The sequence below is a fragment of the Calidris pugnax genome, unplaced genomic scaffold, assembly GCF_001431845.1.
Source record: "Calidris pugnax isolate Ruff unplaced genomic scaffold, ASM143184v1 scaffold15, whole genome shotgun sequence".
NCBI lineage: Eukaryota > Metazoa > Chordata > Aves > Charadriiformes > Scolopacidae > Calidris > Calidris pugnax.
Genome location: NW_015090774.1, coordinates 6,887,598 through 6,903,048, shown reverse-complemented (window position 1 = coordinate 6,903,048; position 15,451 = coordinate 6,887,598). Strand labels below are relative to the sequence as shown.

General features: G+C 41.0%; 1 protein-coding gene across 13 annotated transcripts in view; it reads left to right on the top strand.

Moving 5' to 3' along the window:
* The window catches only part of TRIM2 (tripartite motif containing 2), a 104,528-nt gene that overhangs the window by 42,167 nt on the left and 46,910 nt on the right, over window positions 1-15,451 (top strand). For 3 of the 13 annotated variants that reach the window (XM_014944755.1, XM_014944789.1, XM_014944773.1), the window contains exon 2: window positions 7,507-7,610. The exons of 7 other annotated variants lie outside the window; for them this stretch is intronic. The gene's annotated coding sequence lies outside the window, so the exon portion shown is untranslated. Of the gene's footprint in view, window positions 1-1,269; window positions 1,477-7,506; window positions 7,611-11,425; window positions 11,731-15,451 lie in introns of those variants that run through there. 3 more of the 13 variants (XM_014944764.1, XM_014944781.1, XM_014944824.1) reach the window with 3 other exon arrangements.

The window sequence follows — 15,451 nt, the reverse complement described above, 5'->3', positions numbered from 1 at the left end:
AGATGAGGAGACAATCAGCACAACCCTAACTGTGCAAAGATGAAAAACTGAGCAAGTGACAAGGCTCAGGACTTCTAGGCAGAGTGTTTACAATGGTGTTTTTATTTTGTTAATGACTCACTGTGCCGATTCACCCATGCTTTAGTGAAAGCTGCTTTGTTTAGAGATTCTCACTGTTCAAATAGACTAAGATTTTTCCCAGTAGAAAAGCTTGCAAAAGTCCCCTGGCAAAACTAAAGACTAAATAAAACTAGACATTTTAAAGTAAAACAACATGTAGACAACAACTTTAGTTCTAAGCAATGGCAAAACATTTTTATCCACCATAAAACTGGTTTCCCAATTTTTTATTGAGAAAACAATGTTCTTTAGCACTTACTCAAATGCCTTGAGGTATCCAAAAATATAGGTGGCCCCTTACGCCTCTGGTACCTGAATGTAATCAGGGCAGTATACCTTTAAATAGCTGAAAACAGGGATTGAAAGTGATTTAGGAGCTTCAAGTCATGGACTTTCACGGGATGCTTTTCAAAATTTTGCTTGTGATATGTTCATTCTTGTAATTAATGGGTCGAACCACCCGAGAGGTTCTCTATCAAGCAACTGCCCTCTGCCTCTGAGAGTTGCTGCCTTAGAGGAAAAAAACCCACCAAACCAAAACTATTCCCCCCCCTCCAACACAATAGATTTGCTTCCCACCTGGAAGCATTTAAAGAATGTAAGTGGTCAGCATTCACTTCCCTGTTTATAAAAACCAGGTTGTTCTAAATGACTTGCTAAACTGTTGAACTATTTCAAATAATGCACTGGATTTTGTGGTGTGTGCTGGGAGGGAGGGCTGCAAGGCTGGGTTGTTTCCGCGGGGGGGGGGGGACTTGGCTGCCACTTTCTGAGTGGTGTGTGGTGCTGGGGGCTGCCTGGGGGAGCAGTCAGTCATCTGCAGGCGGGAGACCATCGCAGCATGGGGCTGGCTGTTTATTTTCAAAGCCTTTGTACCTCAGGTTACTTGTAAGGCTGATGCTTGGGGAGTTCTGCTAAAGCCGGACTGTATATATTCCCTGGTTTGCCTGTAATTTGCAGTTTATGAAAACCAGATGGATGACTCCGTGCTTTTCAAGTTAGTATAGGGATGGGAGCTTCTGACATAAGAGCAGCTTTTACAGAAAACACTGAGTTAAGAAGATTCAGGCTCAAGCTAGATTGCTTCTTCCCTCCCCCCCCTTTTGTCTATTTTTACTGCATCATTGGTATGTGTCCAAGGAAAGTCGGCCATATCATTCGGAAATACAAGGGGATAAACTTTTGACTGTCGGATCTCTTCAGGCTGAGAGACTCCAGAGTAAATGCACGGGGAGAGAGAATTAAAAGCAGAGATTTCTTTAGGTGAACTTTTTTGGTTGCCTGCTCTGCCAACAACAGCAGTGTAAAATAACGAAGAAACTGCAGCAGTCCTTTCCCACTGTCTTTCTAAATAATGTAAGTTACCCTTTCACACTCGTCTCTAACTGTCCGTGTGCTTTTTCTGCTTTCGAGTGTTTTGTGAGAGCAGTGGTTTTACAACGAGGGAGCTCTGTGCCAGGAGCTCTGCTGTGTGAAGGAGTGAATCGCTTTGTCTTTCTTTTTCTTCTTTAAATCAGGGTGGCAGCGGGGAAGCCGAGCAGTTTGACACCCCCTTGCTCTGACAGTCGCGCTCGCTCGACTTTAGATGCCTGTCGAAACCTTTAAACCTTTTCAGCGTTTGTGCAGAAATTCGTTTGTAGTTGGTAAAAGACAATAGCAAATGTTTTGATTGAACTGTGTGTGTCAGGCTTGCTGTAAGAGCAGGCGTTTCAAAGGGGATTGTGTGATGCTGTGTAAACAGGACAGGATGTGACAAGGGAAAACAAATGTTTCCTGCTCTTTAATATTTAAAGGAAATAATTGAAACAGAGCCAAGGAGTTTGCCTAGGAAAGAAATAGTGATGTTTATTCAAAGCAAAATGATGAGTCTGTAAATCTGAGAGGACAATGCCAAGGTCTAATTAGGAGAGTTTTACTTTTCACAGGTGTTCAGGTTTTTGAAGTTGGCATTTGTGTTGCTGTATTCTGCTGTGCTTTTGTGAAGAGTAACCTGAGTCATTAGCTGGTGTGTGGCTCTTTGTAGGTTATTTACATTAGTTGATTTCCCCCCTTTTTGTTTATTTTACTACTTTCAAAATGTAGTCTAGACAGACTATCAGGCAGATTGATAGGTTTAAGTGAAAACAAGGGATTACAATGATAACGTTTCAGGTAATATACCAAGAATAAGATGAAAATCGCCCTGAAGTCAAATATGCATTTGGCCCAAACAGTTACAGAAATGTTCATTTATATGGGGACAAAGAAGAAAACTGTGGTGAAAGTAAAATGACTAAATAAATATTTCTTAAATAAGAATGTGGCATGAGAAAAGTTGCTTTCTCTTCCAGCCTTGGATTTTTTGTATTTGAGGGCAATGGATTTATTACCTGGATAACAGTTCCATGGCCAACTATTGTGATTTAATCATCAGAAGTTTTTTCTTATAATTTCACATTGCTGCATGTTTGAGAACTAAAATTAAATTGACTAGCAATACTAATGAAAGCTTGTAGACAATGTGACTATTCGAAAGACTTGGGAATACAAACTGTAGGGCTTGAAAAGCATATTGAAAAGTTTGGTTAAAATGTGTTTATTTTAAAGCTAGTCCCATAATTTTCTGGAAGATGGACTCATGATATCTAAAGCTTGGAGTGGTTATTGAGAGAAGGTTCCAGGCACCTACTGTACCTGGTCTTGGGAGTGCATCGTCCTGCTAGAAAACAAAGCCTGCAGAAAGAGGAGGTTAGTCCCTGTTTCCAGACAGTTTTTTTGGGGCAATCGGTCCGTTGTCTGCTGACAAATTGAAATAAGGCTTCTGTGCTTTGGCCATTCCCTAAACTGGCTTATCATAAAGCAAAGATGTCCTCAAACTTCTCAGCAAAGCATTTGACAAACTTGAGTTGTGAAGAAATGCCCTGGTCTGATTTGGACTTGCAGTGCCCACACTTTGACTATAAAGAACAGCTTGGTATGTTCTGCATTGAGGGCTCATTTCAGTCTTTGAGATTCACCCTTTTTCATGAGAAATGGCTTTGATACACCTTTGATAGACCTTTGTGTATCGAAGCACACCGTGACTTTCCTCAGGCAGAAGGCTAAACAACTTCTTTATTTCTTCAAGGAACACAGCTAGTACATGCTGTTTTATGACAGAACCAATTCTAGAATTGATTATAGGGTTTCTGGGAAGAGGGAAAAATTAAAATAATGGAAACATTTATTTCATCCAACTGGGAAAAATCTTACGGTTTCTTTGTGTAATGCGTAAAGAGAGGGAATGTATCTAACAAGTGTAACATGCTGGATACAGAATAAAAATTAGAAGTGTATATTCATTTAATGACTTTTTTGGGGGTCTTAAATGTTCATCTTTTTCAAGGAAGTTATTTTCCATGTTCTAACCAGAATATATGAGTTCAGTGAAATCTCGGGTTTGAGGCTAGGTTTGAGACACACAGTGTCCATGGCCTTGACAGCACATGTGAGTGTCGTCTGAATTCTGCTATGTCCAGCAGCATGCACAGTGTCTGGAAAATTAGACCTCACATGGACAAAGATGACAATTCTGGGGGATTTCCCCAGCCTGTGATAGTATTCTTTCTCTGGGAATCCCAGTTTTAGCTTGAAGTTCAGGTTGGTTACTGGAAAATCCCAGATAATTGGTGCTTGAAGCCATCATGAAAACATGCTGGGCCTGTCTTTGCCTGATAATGGAATTTCATTAATTCATAACAAAACTAAGATTTGGACAGCTTATATAAACACAGTGATGCTCCTGATTCCTTTGAGGAAAACTGGAGAATTAAATGAACTGAAAAAGTTTTGGGTGTCCTAATGTGGAGAACAAAGTGTTGTGCATTATGATAGTGAAGCTGAAATTTAATCATCTGCATAAAGTATTAAACATACAGTTTTGCATAAACATGTAATATTGTGTCTAGACACATGAACTATTTATACAAAAACAAAAGCACAGTGTGTGGTAGGTTAGGATAAATCCTTGAGCCAAATGTAAAAGAATTGGATTTGATCGGCTGGCAAGCATATTGTCTCATCAAAACTAAATGTGTCTGAGGATACAAGCGTAGCTAGTTTGAACTCTTTGTTTATACACAGCAGCAAACATAGGTATTACTTCAAATAGTAAAGTCAGTTTATAAAGAATGATCCTTAATACAGTTGCATTATAGAAGGGAATACCTCTTCAGATTTAAATAGTTGTTTTAAGGGCACTGCAATATTCTGTATTATAAAGAGCCATTAATTCCAAAGAATCTGCCTGGACACCATCCTATGCAATATGCTCTAGGTGAACCTGCTCTGGCAGGGGAGTTGGATTAGATAATCTCTAGAGTTCCCTTCCAACTCTTATCATTCTGTGATTCTGCAAAAACTCCAACACAGTGTTTTTACACCATTTTTTAAATTATTTTTCAAGCCCTAAAAACTTTCTTCTGGAATTTTGCCCACCCGTATTTTGCAGGGTAACATATATGAACTTGCTTTTTTTAGTGAACTTTCAGGGACTGCACTGAATAAGTCTAGGGGCTGTCAGATTGAAACCCACTATTGCAAGTCCTATACTTGGCTGATACCTTCAACCAAAATTAGATACGCTATTTCCAGAGACTGCAGGTTGTGTTTACATTATTGCTGATGTTTGTGGGTTAAAATAAGGTGGGGGGGAGCTAACCACGTGAAACTCATTACATGAGCTGTTAAAAAAAAATAAGACTCTGAAGCAAAATTAATATTTATTGAAAGGAGTAGATGTTGGAATTGAAATAATAATTGTTTGGCGGTTTCTAAAATACTGAAGGGAAAAGAGCAGGGCTTAGCATTCACATGAATAGACTTCATCTCTCTGTACCTCCTTTTTTGGTAAGTTACTCTTTAAGACACACGTGCTGCTTTGGTTAGAATTGGGCCTCCTGTATTTGTTATGTGACATGAACAGATTGGAGGCAGTCCCTTGGTGTGCTGTACGGTTTATGTTGACATGTGTTTGTAATGGAAAGAGCTGTTTGGTTGCAAACACTTAGCAAATGCAATTTGGAAGAATTCCTGTTTTGTGAGAAAATGTGCAAGATTTCTTTCTCTTCCTCTTTATTTTTGATCAACTGGAATAAAGTCTTCCTCCCACTGAGCAAAACTCAGGTTGACCTTTGGAGAGATGAAAATGGCATTTCATGTCAAACTTTCAAATTGTTTTATTTCTATAAAGACCAGGTTTTATTGCTGTGATTTAAATAACTAAATATTTATTGTACAAATTGTAATATTAAAGAAATTTGTCTTTGTTTTTTACCGTAGACTCTGTAGACATTTTCTGTCACAGAATCTGTAGACCTGTCTTGGCATTGCATGTCATAGCTTCTAATAATTGGGGTGGTTAGCTATATTTGAATTGGGAATTGCTTATTTTAAAAGGTGAATTTAGCTGCAAGTCCGTAATTTTGTCTAATCACAGGATTAGCAGTTGGTAACTGGAATAGCATGAAGTGAAATAAATGACGTAACACATCACTGTAATGTAGTGTGTGGGGACAGCCAAGGATCTAGTCAGCTGAGAAGTCTGCTGGCAACCAGGCAGCCTTTCCACTTCCCAGCTGGATTTCAGGGCAATAACTCAAAAGCAAATCGCATTCAAAAGGAAGAATTGAAATAGCAATTGGAATATAGGTTTTGAGGTGCTGAACAGGTAGTGTGGCAGGTAGATGTTGGCTGGCTCCATCCATCTTGCTACTGGTTAGTTGCAGTAGGGTTAAAAGAGGCACAGCTAAATTAAGAAGGGGACTAATCATAGACATGTGAAAAATGTTAGCAGCATGTATTCTGGCACTTCTTACATTACATGGTGATCCTGTTAACACAAGCATCAAAATATATCCTGTATGGCTGGACTGCTGCAATAATTTACAAAGAAACTGCTACCGGAATGGCTATGAGGATTTACTGTTAGATATTAAATCTAGGCTATAGTAACTTTAAGAATATGCCCTGCCACTAGGAGAAGACAAATGACTTTAAAATGTACTGTAATCATGTATTCCCTAAATGTTACCCTGGAAGAACTCTGGAAAACTCTGCTTTTTATGGTCAGCACTTTTGCTCATGTGTAAAATATTGGTCATTCTCTCTCACTTTCAAACCTTCTGATATTTTGGATGCATTTTAGGAGCAATTAATTAGGTGGGTGGTGATCTTTAGTCCTCATGCCAGGGTGGACGCCTTCTGTGAAAGAGACATAAAGATTGGAGTACATGCAGTTACTTTTGATCAGGTTTTAAATGCATGAAATGAATGTTCAGCAATCTGCCTGCTCCTAATCCAGTATGGATTTGTTTGCTTTAGTGTTATTAGTTTGTCTAAACATGTGTATGATCAGTTTATTTCTGGGTGACTTTCTGTTCTTTTGTCGTGTAAAGCTATTTGTTCTGTGCTATCATGAACTTCTGTTCTTGATGTTTTTTTTCTTTCAATACTGAAAACGTAGAAACGTAGACTCACAATCCCCTTTTTTTTCTGTTGGTTTTTGTGGGTGTTGAATGCTGGGTTTGAGGATATCCCTTCACTGAACTTGTAATTTGGAAAATTATCAAGTGTGGAGTGACGATTTAAAGAAAAAGTTGAAAGTTTTAGTCCCTGCAAAGATTTATACTGTGCCTGCCTACTCCTCTGTAAAATTTTAGTAAAACTTGGTTATTTGTGAGCTCGAAGGTGTGTGCTATCTACCAGTGTGTTTTCTGAAGTGCTCAGGAGTTGATTTAGCAAGGAAAAAGCAGTGGCTAGATTATTCTGAGCTACATAACTCTGACTATTATGAAAATATAAATGTACAAAGATGCATCTGCACCTTGTGCAGAACAAAACCCTCTAAAGCTAGGATAGAATCTCAAGCAGACAAACTTCACACAATTACTTACAGAGACCCAACTGAAAAAGGGCACTCAAAAGATTTTGCTGCACTTAGAAGTGCTCTTGAAAAGATCCCCAAAAATATGTTTTTTTGTGCCTCTGAACACATTAATCTTTAGAGTGGTCCATGGAGAGGCTTAGTATGTGTACCATATTTAGCCCCAGCCATATTTGGCCCAAGATCTATGTTATCAGAGAACTTGCATACAAGTTTGAGAAACAGGATTTCCAAAAGAGCAGATGCTACCAGGTTCAGTGGTGTCAGGTGTCTTCAAGGCCACCCTGGTTCTCCTGAGAACAGTTAAATGTTGTAAATACTGTAAATCAGGCTGCCTACCAATTCCTCAGGAACTAAAATTACCCCCAGGAATGAAAACTCAGGACTGAGGAGCAAGCCTTTTACAGCATACAAAAACTATTCCAACAGGAAAAACTGTCATGGCTTGTCTGTGTATGCACAGTATTTTTTATTTCCTTTTCCAGTGAGGAAACGGTATTTGTGAAATACCCTTCTACAACTTTCTCTCCTGCAATCCCTATACTGGTGGAAGTGTTAATGTAAACCTTCAGGGATTAACTCCCACAAGGTAAGCTTCTGCAGGTGATTTTTTTGTTGTTATCCTGAAAGCAGATTTAATTTGATATTGAGAGCTCAAGTAATTGCACTGTAATGGGGTTGGGAAACCTATGGCCTGAAAATCAGGTAGAGTCACCACAGCCAAATTTCGTATCAGCTGAGTTTTTTGTGTGTTTTGAGTTTTTTGAGTGTGACTCTGGGACAATACTGTTATATGGGTTAGTGTGTGGTCTTCCCAAAGCGCTTGAAAGGCTTGCTGGACCATCTGCAAAGAATGGGCTTTCCTCTTTACTTACTACCTGATTCTTAGTCTGCTCTCTATAGTCTTGGGAACAACTGATCTTTCTACATTTCAGCTTAGAAAATATTTTAAAATAAAGAGATAAAATTAAGTGTTGCACCATGAAGATGCCTATTTATCAAATACACAGTGATAATTTTTTTGCCTGCGTCTACAATAGCTGGAAATAAATTGTGAAGTACAAACAAGTTCTGAGATACTTCATTACTAATTAAAGATGAATAATTTTCCATTAATTCACAAATGTAATCCTTTACTTAAAATCTCTCAGTGGAGACAAGTACAATCCTTTATTACACAGAAAACAGGATGTAACAGAGGACTGTTTTATAAGAACTGTGCTACATGTTCTGTGTAGGCAAAGTACCACCTCATCCCATAGCTTTGTCATTCTAATTAGCTTTTTTACTATCCCTCCTACAAAAAAAACCCAAAACAACAAAACCCCAGACTAGAATGGTGCATGCAAAATGTTTGTGAATTTGCAAAAAATAAGTGATTAGTTCCAATTCCTGTGCTTGCAAAGTCCAAAATTTTTGTTTGTCTTATCAGAAGCTGACACATTACACAGTCTTTAATATAAGTAGAAGAACAGGAAGGCTTCTTCCCATATTTAACACTTGCATGGATTTTTATCTGCATTCCTGAATAGTGGCATTTACCCTCTGAACAACCACCATTGTTTCACCTCTGGAATGTGCTCTTACAGAAGGCCTGCTCTGAAGGTGTGCACCCTCTGGAGGGATGTCAATTGAGGAAGGGGGACAACTTGTAATTTTTAAATGAGGAGAGCCAGGATAGTGGCCAAGGCTTGATTTCCCCAAACTATATGGCATTGCTTTTAGAAGAATAGAGAGTGCCTCTGCAGAGGAACAAGACAAATGTCACTCTTAAGGAAATGTCACTAGAAGTCTCTTTGTGTTTTTTTGGGGGGTTTTTTGTTTGTTTGTCTTAAGGATAAAGTGAATTTGAAAAGGTAGAAGAAAGTGGGGAGAAATGCTAGGTTAGTACTGTATTCGCTATGAAATGGTTCTCTGCTTGAGGTGGTGAGTAGGAAGTCTCCATTGCTGTGGGTCTTGTTTGTATGACTTGAATTGGGTGTACATGCTAAAGGTACTCTGTGGCCCTGAGTGGTAGTCTTCATGCAACAGTAGTGTATTAAGGGAGCTCTCCGATGGATTCATTTCACCTGACATCTCTAAATGGCAGGGCTCTGCAAAGTGATAAAAACAGCCCTGTGGAGCCATTAATGTCTATTAACTATGCCAGAAGGGAGTGGCTACTGTGACAGTTCCCGTGATGTCTACAGTGACTCTTTTAAAGGTTTGTCTGAGTCAAATCAAATGTAACTCCAGGTTAACCTTATAATTTGGGTGGTGGCTGACAGTGGATGGCTACAGAAGGGCATAAGAATAGATCAGACCCATCATGATACTCTCCAGAATGCTCTTTCATCTTCAATGACTTGTGCTTTCAGTTCTACTTCTGGTAGAAGTGGTGTCTTTGTATTTTAAAATCTTTAATCTATTTATCCACCGTGAATTTGTCCTTCTCTCCTGGAATGCCTATAAAATAGTAACAGCTGTAAGCATCCTGGGGCAATGTGTTTCCCAGCTCAGAGGATGAAGAACTATCTAGCATATTGCTGGTAGTCTTAAAAGAGGTTTCTCATCTATGGCCAATAAAAAGGAAGAGTAAAAAGCAATAGATATAAATTGTGAATAAAATTTAACTCGGAGTACAGCACACTACCAAAAACCTAGTGATCACTGTTTTATCAGTCACCCAAAAGCATTTAAGTAATTTGAATATGTCCTAACAGACCCTCACTGTGGTATCTGAGTTACAGAAGTTCAGTACCTGAGATAGTGCAAAGTCTGTATGTTCTATTTGTAACTGGTTTTCCACTAGGATTTCTCAATTACTTTTAGCAGCAGTGCCTACAGCTGGTTCCTTGACATGCATCTCCAATGTGTTTTGTTGTTTACTATATATAACCTGTATCAGTAACAGCATGGTACATCTTGTCACAATCATTGCCAGGACTACTTCTAAAGTGTCAGGCAGTTCTTGTATCTCCTTGTAGAGTTTGCAAAGGAAAGAGGATGCAAAGATCTGCTCCTGTTCTCTGTCTGCAAAAGATTCAGGCTGTATAAGCTACTATCTTGCAGCTCTTTCTTTGCAAAAATAGCCCTTATCCAAATTAATGGGTGGCTATGAAAACTTATTTCATAACGTAGAAAGGTACTTGGTGTCACAGATACAGTTAAATGGCAATAGTTGAATTGTGTGAGGTGTTAAGGCATGGGCTACCTGTGCCTGCACAGGCTCTGTGTTTGGTGTAGCTTGTACCTATCACAGTGTCATTCTGGTACTTGAAAGAGATTTCCAGGTGCTATCACAATCCAAATGATAATGTGGCTGATTTAAGACAATATTGTTGTTAGCTGTCCTGATGCCAGTGTTTTTTTCAAGTGCTTTTTTTATTTAAAAATACAGCTGCATTCACATGGTTATTATTTTCTAGACTGTCTCCTAATTTGGTTTTCATGTACTTAAAAATGTACTGGTTTTCCTGTAAGGTAAAATGGATGTATTTTCATATAGAAATGAATGTTCTGTGTATCTCAGTTCAGTTTGGGAGAGTCTTAAGATTGTGTCATATGAGTGGTTCTGCTTTCCTTCTCTTTCATTATCTGTTGCTTCATGAGTTGTGATGTCAGTTGCAGAGACTGATACTCATTCAGGAAGCTATGTATGAGGGTCTTCTGGGAATGTAATTTTTGCAGAAGTCTGACCTACGTCAGTGGTGGGCATAGGCTAATGAGCATCCCGGCAATGCCCCTGTAAGAGCCTTGGGCATTGGGCGTGAACCTGCCCTGCGTGATGAGAACCTGGAAGAGATGTCTAAGAGAAAGCTTAGGAGAGGTATTTTTGGAGGTGAAGGATAAAGGTGGACACCTTTTACTACTGCTGCTCCTTGCAGCTTGTGTCATGTATAAAACCTTGTACCCCTCAAGGAAAAGACTAGAACTGTCTGAAGATCCAGCCCTGCTCCAGGGGTATGGTGGGTTTTGCAGTCAGATAACCCCATCTTACTATGGCTGTAAGTGAAACTCTGCTGTGGAAACGCATACTGGGAACTGATGCATTTCTGTAGATAAAGCACAAGATACGGGGACCACTTTGTCTGTGCTGTAGAAAGGTTTCAGTTTTTTCCCATAACAACAGTTCTTTAAATAGGAGCGCTGGCATGCAATCAGCAAACCAGTGTCCTTGCTGAGGACTGGAAATACATGTTTACTGGGTGAAGTTCAGCCGTTGGGTGTTCCCAAGTTGTGAAGTGCTGTAGCTGGCTACTGCTAAGTCAAGTGGAGCAACCCTGTGAGCGTGGAGCACAGAGACTTGCAGCTGGCACGCTCAGGCTCTGTGCGCTTGGAGCTCCCTGCAGGATCTGTAGGTGGCTTTCTCTTACTGCTGTTTGGGCTGTTCAGCTCCTGTGCCCACAACCATTGTTAAAACCCACAGAGCTCCTTTTGCCAAGGTTGTTCTGACATTGTTCCTCGCTATTGCCGGTGCTGCCAGACTACCTGCTGTGTGCAGCCACGTGTTTACCTACTTGCTGTGAAAGTTCAGCATTGTGTTTGTGCCAACGTAAAGAGCCTGCCTGGGTACACCTCTGCCCGCCACTTAACGCTTGAGCCGGGTCTTCTCTGAACCCAAGGACGAGAAACGTATTGCTGTGTTTTTGAACAACATTTCAGTTCAGAAGAAGACTTGGCAAACATAGAAGGTAACATCGCTGCTGGGCTCTGGGCAAGAAAATGAGGTGGGTACTGCACAAAATCTAAGGTAAATATGGAGGTTCAGCAACCGATGTTTTGTCTTTTAACCAGTGTAAGTGCTGTAGAGGACGTGAGCCTGAATTCAGCTGGCTCACAGGCTGGAGAGGAGCCCTTCCTTCCCCCTCCCTCCTAGTCCCTCTCGCAGATGTGCTTTTGGCAGAAACCTCAGCTGCTCAGGCACCCTATCTGCGCGTGCTGCGTGCTAAGAAGATGTGAATTCCTTCACCTCCTGCCTTCATTGTTTGCTTTTTTAACGCATCTGCTGTTTCTTGCTGTGAAACACCTTTTTTTTTTTTTCTCCTGGTTTATCTTTCATATACTGTATCTGCTGGGAAGTAGGTTTTGAAGGTTGCAAGACAAAATTTCTGAAGGACTGGCAGTCTCTTAAGTTCATTTTGTGAAGAATTTAGATGACATGTCGTGATTGATTGCTGGGGGCTGCCTTCTCCCTTGCTGATTTGAACTTGGTGCTAGTTCAACAGACTCCTGCTGAAGTAAATGAAAACAGAAGCAGAGGAACTCTACTTTGCAGTGATTAACAGAGAATATGACGAAGCTCCAGTACCTGATGTGTATCACCTCTCCTAAAGGGAAAGTTGCAGAACTGTAAGATCAAGTGGAGATGCAGCGTGGGGCAGATCCAGAGGAGTGTCTCAAGAGGGAGTGGAGAGAATGCTCTCTAAGCAGTTCAACCTTCACCACACAGCTCAGTACCAAAAGCACTGAGCGTTTGCTACTTGCTTTTACCTTTCTTGCCATTGCTCAGCAACCCTGAAGAAAATGCCTAGAGCATTTTTCAATGTACCTTCTATCTAACAGTATGTAGAAAAGGCCAGGGACCTCTTTCCAAATACATTCTTGCTCAACCTCCTGCTTTTTGTCTGTACTGCCTGTTATCCTGTGCCTGGAGGGGTTAACAGTGATTAGTATGGAGTCTCCATGGAGCATTTTTATTTCAAGTAGCATTTCAGAGCAGATGTTTATGGAAGCAACAGTGATTTGATGTGCAATTTTAATTATTTGTCAGTTCAGCTTGGTTTGATTTGAGCCTGTGTACCTCTAAAGGCTGAACAGAGAGCTGTCAGTGTTAGCTGACTAGAGAGTCAAAGTTGTACAATGTGATGTTAATAGCACTAAGCAGTTAATCAGGGTAGGGTTTTTTTTCAGTATAGATGCTGTGACTTGCTGCTTTGGATGGCAAGTGTACAATTTGAACTCCTTTTATTTAGGCCTGCACGACATCTAGCCTCTGAAATAATTACTTGGACCTACCTCACTGCAGATATTATTTTTTTAATAGCTCACCTGAGAATATAACATTTTATTAATCATGGAAACAGCCCTAAATGACAGCTCTGAGGCTGTCATTTAACCTTATACATGACAGTTTAATCCTATCTTTTCCCATGGCATACTCTTTTCCCCTCATTTTCTACTCCTTCTCTCTGAAATCTCATTTATGAGAACATTGAACATTTGGTTGGGGAGTCCTGGAATACCATTCATGCACTCAAATTGTCCTTGCACGTGCAGTAAATCTGGTGTGCTCCAAAGGTGTTGGAATTGATTGTGCAAGGCCCTGACCCAAAATGAAGTCCTGAAAACCTCAGACAACAGCCTTAAAGTAGGTATCATATCTCAGTTGAGTGATCTGAGTGATCACACAAGCTCTAACCTGCCAGTCTTGTCCCCTGGTGTGTGCGGGGCAGCCACCTGAAGGTCCCCTCTCCAATCAAGGGCAGGACAGTTGGGAGATGGGGTCTGTGGGGATGGAAGCAGGACTATTGCACCGCCAAATGATGATGGAAAAGGGGTACTGCAAAGGGAGGCAGAAGTTGTAGGGATGGGGAGAGGGAAGAAAAGGGTGTTATTAGATGCCAGCCATAACCCTTCCATCCTCTACAAATCAGAGTATAATGTACATCGATGTTTTAAGAGGCCCACCCATGTATTTCAGGTGTTCACCCTGTTATAAGCTTTGATTACAGACTGAGGAAAGGAAGGAGGAAAAACCAACAAAGCATTAAACATGTACAACATTTAAGCAAGGCTTTCATTTATAGAAGTGGCTTTTATTCCTGTTATTCCAGTCCCTTTAGCAGTTAAAAGCTTTTAAAAGAAGCCTAATTCATGACAACAACATCTGACAGCCCATTTCTGTGCAGAAGAAATGCCAGAATACAGAGCTTGTTTCTGGTGGCCATAGTGTCTGGCCCTGCCACCTCGATGGCAAACCCGAAAGGGGAAAGAGAAAGAAAAACACAAAGTGGAGAAAAGCAGTTCTGTTGGTGCTGCCTGACTTGCAACATCGGTGCTGGAGACGGGCAGGGGATGCAGGCACATCAGCCAAGCTTGGGCTGGCTGAGCAGGGAGGTCAGGCTGTCCCAGCCTGGCTGCAGTTGTGCTACAAAAGCCACAACCTTGGCAATCTAAACTAGGCGTAAGCAGAAGTTAGAAGGAAATAGAATAAGGTGGCAAAGGCATAGGAGGATGGATGCTCGGGGGGGCTGGGCAGGTCTCCAGCAGCCCAGCATTACATCCCAAGCAAACCTTTCAAGTTCTTTGCCTCCCAGGCTATGACAAGCCATGTGTTGGGTCACAAGCTTAGGGGAAAAGCATCTGCTGCACTGGATCACAAGATGGGAGAGTGATCATGGCTCCAGGATGTGGCTGGTGGGGAGGCACCAAGACCTAGCAGAGCTCCTTTTGGGGCAGACGTGCCCTCCGGCTACAAGTCCACAGTGGGAGGAAGCTGTGGCTCTTCCCAACCCATGTGAGCTACAGCCTGGGCTACTGGAGAATGTGGGGTGAGGGCAGGAAGTTGTATTTGCTCTGAATGAGTTGCACGGCTGCAGTGGGGAAAGGTAAAGGTGCCTCCACCGCTGCTGTCTCATCAGGATGACTAAGGCCCCTTGATTCCCAGTGTGGGCATGGTCCCACAATGACAGAGCTTGGTTGTTTCACCCTACTTTCCTGGCGCCAGGGTCAAATTAAGGTTGGGGAGCTGAGTGACAGCTGTAACAGCCCATCCTCTCCTGTATTTGTGTTCCCAAACTGCCCTCGTTCCCAGCATGCTGGCTTTGGCTAATTGATTTCTAGTCTCTCCCACCTCTTATTTTCCGGTCAGTCTTAATTGCCAGGACTGTATTAGTTGACTATTTAGTTTGGCCTAAGCCAATATTATTTTTTTCTGCTGACCTTAAAATCTCTGTTGTACAGCAGGCTGAGTCAGACTATTTTCCCTTCAGTCAGTTTATAATAGAGGTTTCAGTGCATTAATCTTAACCTGGAGTGTTTGGATGACTTATTTAATATTAGGGAAGGATATACCAATACCTACCTATGGTTGTAAATTAGCTGTGGGGTTTTTTTGTGATTTATTATTTATGAGCTCCCTAGGAGTATGAATTCAGGTTGTGTTTGGAATCAGGAAAAGAATAACTTTTTCCAAAAACATGACAATTACAGGGGTGATAACAGGGGCTGGACCACTCTTCAGTGGCACTATGAAGATGGCACGTGCTATGTATTTTCTCACTAGAACTTACTTCGCTAGTCAGCAGTGACGCAGATAAGTCAGCATCAACAATGAGCGCAGCAAATTTCTGAGGGAAAGTAGCCTGTTTTTTTTTTTTTTTTTTTAAATGTAACAAACCAAACCCAAGCACGTATCTCCCCCCCCTCCGCCTCCCCCCATCTTCCAAC